This window comes from Penaeus vannamei, chromosome 10, assembly GCF_042767895.1.
Source record: "Penaeus vannamei isolate JL-2024 chromosome 10, ASM4276789v1, whole genome shotgun sequence".
In the NCBI taxonomy this organism is placed as follows: Eukaryota; Metazoa; Arthropoda; class Malacostraca; order Decapoda; family Penaeidae; genus Penaeus; species Penaeus vannamei.
The window spans coordinates 23,323,297-23,328,296 of NC_091558.1; the positions used below are offsets into that span (position 1 = coordinate 23,323,297).

Here is a 5,000-nt window from a genome sequence, read left to right on the forward strand (position 1 = left end):
TTAGTTGCAGTAATACTCGCATATGCTTATCGCCATAAGTTATTATAATAATACATGGGGGGGGGGATAACCTAATCCGAGAAAGTCTGCTTCCAATATTATTTTTATACAAACCTACGGCAAGGAATAGACTAACAGAGGAAATAGATAAATAAACAAATAGATAAACAAACTTATAAGATATACATAAAGAACAACAGCAAAAGTCTTTCTATGGATAACTATTTGTTTTACGCTCAAGTCTCTGTGGTGTAACGTAACGTAGCCTCTAAAGCGGGAACACCGGGTTCGACTCCCGGCAGAGGCAATCGGTAAGAGCGTTTTTAGTTATTTATTCTTGTTATATGACTTTGAATTTCATTCAGACGATGATTTTGTTAACATCACTAGTTATTATTGCTATTTCTAAATCATCATTACTGTTATTGCTATTACTATTATAAATGTTATTACTATAAACCTTATCGGTAAACATCACTAGTTATTATTGCTATTTCTAAATCATTATTACTGTTATTGCGATTACTATTATAAATGTTATTACTATAAACCTTATCGGTATCAATATCCCTATTATTACATAATCCCAGGATGAATGGGTGTAGATTCAAGTGAATATGTTGTATTAGTTCAAAATGAAATTATCTTGAGGCTAGGGAAGGTTAAAACAAATGAACAGAAATTTCCAGGATATCAAAATTGGAATACAAAAGTAGAAAAGAAATAGGACACCATGTACAAACTACACTACTAGTATATAAGCCCTTTCTAGGCATAATCATGGCCCTGGCCATGATTATGATGATTATGATTGATGATGGCAACTATTATAACAGTGATGATATAATGATAATGCTAAGATAATGACAATAGCATTGTAGTAACTATTCAAATAACGTTAAGAATAATGCGGATGTCACTAAAAGCGGTGATAATAAAAAAATGAATTGACAATAATATATAAAAAGTATGTCTTTTCGGGTTCCCTTCTTTCCTGTTTCTCTTCATGATAATGATAAAAGTAACTATAAAAAGGCTAAGAACAATACTCATTATGCACAGTGGTTTTGATACCAATCAGGATAAAAAAAAAAAAAATCGTAGACCCGGGTTCGATTCCCGACGGAGAATATATATATATATATATATATATATATATATATATATATATATATATATATATATATATATTTTTTTTTTTTTTTTTTTTTTTTTTTTTTTCGCCTAATTTTATCATTTATAGTTATAATTCATGCACACAAGATAATCTGAAGTCAAAACTGATTGCAACGGCGTTTTTTTAAGGCCGGAGCTTTTCATGTTTTTCATCCCAGGGCATTGTTGCAATCAGTTCGTTCTCTCATTCACTTTTTTTTTTTTTTTTTTTTTTGCCTCCCCCCCTCTCTCTGTCCTCTCTCTCACTCATTGGATCGCTCTGTCATAGTGATCCTATTTTACGCATCCTATCAAAATTCCCTTCACAAAAGAGCAAAACAAACATATAATACGTATAAAGCAAAAACATTCGAGACCCTAAGAACCCCACGTTTAAACACAGACACTCGCAGTTGCATCCAGAACCTTTCTATGCTAATCTTACCACCTAAGTAGAAACCAAAACAAGGTAATATAAGAAACATAATATGAAACATAGTTATTTCCCGTGCCGGGGGGTGAGAGCCGCGTATCCTAGCCACTAGACTACAAAGGGCTTAACAATTTTTTGAAATTGTGGTGATAATAAATCAAGCACTGCTAGTTTAAAGCAAGGAAATAATGCTATCAAAAAAAAAAAAAAAAAAAAAACGCTTTCCGTCCTTGGAAGGGTTTCAGGTCCGTAAGGATTAGATAGAATTTGATATTTATACTAGTCGACTGAAATTTCGTCATATCCGCTTTATTCTCAGAACGAACATTTCTCCTCCGAAAATGCACATGATTGAGAAAGTTATAAGAGAGAGAATGAGGGTAAATGAATGAATTTGAATAAATAGTGTGGGTGGATAAAAATACGAGTGGATGACAGTACGGATAAATGCGACAATATAGGAATTGACATTGGAGAGAAAGATAGGCAGGAAGAGAGAGAAAGAGAGAAGGCAATGACAGAGCGATCCAATGAGTGAGAGAGAGGACAGAGAGAGGGGGGGAGGCAAAAAAAAAAAAAAAAAAAAAGTGAATGAGAGAACGAACTGATTGCAACAATGCCCTGGGATGAAAAACATGAAAAGCTCCGGCCTTAAAAAAACGCCGTTGCAATCAGTTTTGACTTCAGATTATCTTGTGTGCATGAATTATAACTATAAATGATAAAATTAGGCGAAAAAAAAAAAAAAAAAAAAAAAAAAAAAAAAAAAAAAAATATATATATATATATATATATATATATATATATATATATATATATATATATATATATATATATATATTCTCCGTCGGGAATCGAACCCGGGTCTACGATTTTTTTTTTTTATCCTGATTGGTATCAAAACCACTGTGCATAACGAGTATTGTTCTTAGCCTTTTTATAGTTACTTTTATCATTATCATGAAGAGAAACAGGAAAGAAGGGAACCCGAAAAGACATACTTTTTATATATTATTGTCAATTCATTTTTTTATTATCACCGCTTTTAGTGACATCCGCATTATTCTTAACGTTATTTGAATAGTTACTACAATGCTATTGTCATTATCTTAGCATTATCATTATATCATCACTGTTATAATAGTTGCCATCATCAATCATAATCATCATAATCATGGCCAGGGCCATGATTATGCCTAGAAAGGGCTTATATACTAGTAGTGTAGTTTGTACATGGTGTCCTATTTCTTTTCTACTTTTGTATTCCAATTTTGATATCCTGGAAATTTCTGTTCATTTGTTTTAACCTTCCCTAGCCTCAAGATAATTTCATTTTGAACTAATACAACATATTCACTTGAATCTACACCCATTCATCCTGGGATTATGTAATAATAGGGATATTGATACCGATAAGGTTTATAGTAATAACATTTATAATAGTAATCGCAATAACAGTAATAATGATTTAGAAATAGCAATAATAACTAGTGATGTTTACCGATAAGGTTTATAGTAATAACATTTATAATAGTAATAGCAATAACAGTAATGATGATTTAGAAATAGCAATAATAACTAGTGATGTTAACAAAATCATCGTCTGAATGAAATTCAAAGTCATATAACAAGAATAAATAACTAAAAACGCTCTTACCGATTGCCTCTGCCGGGAGTCGAACCCGGTGTTCCCGCTTTAGAGGCTACGTTACGTTACACCACAGAGACTTGAGCGTAAAACAAATAGTTATCCATAGAAAGATTTTGCTGTTGTTCTTTATGTATATCTTATAAGCTTGTTTATCAATTTGTTTATTCATCTATTTCCTCTGTTAGTCTATTCCTTCCCGTAAGTTTGTATAACAATGATACTGGAAGCAGGCTTTCTCGGATTAGGTTATCCCCCCCCCCATGTATTATTATAATAACTTATGGCGATAAGCATATGCGAGTATTACTGCAACTAATGATTGAAATATAGTGATGATAATGATATTGATACCGATAAGGAAATCACAAATTTGATAATAATAATGATTTTGATAATATGCCAAAAATGACAACGATAATATAATGATAAGGAATTATGCAATGGTTTTTAGACTATATATCTCTTATTACTTTAATAGAGTGATCACAACAATAATGATATATAATATTACATACATTGATAGATTCATTTTGCTGAAAAGGAAACAATGATATTGGAAATAAAACTAAGTAGGCCTATCATTATTAATGTTCTTATTGATGATAAAATACATTACAATCTATATATTCATGAAGTCCTTATATATAAACAATTATATTCATCATGAGCAAGAGTAAAATAATTTACGAAAGAAACGCACATACTTGTACACATTAAAATTCGTAATTACTGTATCAGCCATTGAGAATTCTACTCGTGTAGAAATAATTTATAAGCCTACATCATATTCATTCATAACACACTAGTTTATTCAAAAGATAACAATAATATACATAATAACAGTAACAATCTTTACTTAATGATAGTTATTATCTTATTTATCAGTAACAAAGACAACAATTATAATAATGATAGATATAATATTGACAACGATAATAGTGATGGTAATAGTTAGAATATCTAAAATAAAGATAATAATAATAGTAAAGATAATGAAAGTAGCAACAATGAACAACCGCCAATGATGAGGATAGTATAACAATAATAATGATTTTATTACCGATAAGAAAAGGACAATGTTGACAATAATCATGATAGTAATATCAAAGAGGATTCATCATGATAACAACAATTATAAGAAGTAATAAAAGGAAAATTGCAAAGATTTTAGAATAGATAATTGTGTTCTGTAATCTTTCCCTTTCTCTCTTTCTGCTGTTATAATTATAGTTATATATATATATATATATATATATATATATATATATATATAATATATATATACACACATATATATGTGTGTGTGTGTGTGTGTATATATATATATATATATATACATATATATATATACATATATATATGTATATATCTATATATATATATACATATATATACATATATACATAAATATATAAATATATATATACATATATATATACATAAATACATACATATATATATATATATATATATATATATATATATATATATATATATATATTGGTCAGGTCAGGTCAGTTTCTGACTTGCTACTGGTAACATGTAGCCCAGTACCACCTGGTTCATGGTCGGGTCGTCGGCGACTAAACCGGCTACCCCATCAGGTCTCGCCTGATGAGGAGGGTGTGTGGACACCCTTCAGGACTAAAAACAAGACCTGTCAAAGGGCAGATGAGCTCTATATGAGCCAACGGCCCTCCATACCTGGGGAGGGGATGGGCACCACCAGGTTACTCTTGCCTTTTGAAACACTAATGATGA

The 5,000-nt window shown here is 30.4% G+C and overlaps 1 protein-coding gene across 1 annotated transcript in view; it reads left to right on the plus strand.

Moving 5' to 3' along the window:
* LOC138862886 (craniofacial development protein 2-like) overlaps positions 1 to 5,000 on the plus strand; it is a 13,168-nt gene that overhangs the window by 6,553 nt on the left and 1,615 nt on the right. The gene's annotated exons all lie outside the window — the stretch shown is intronic.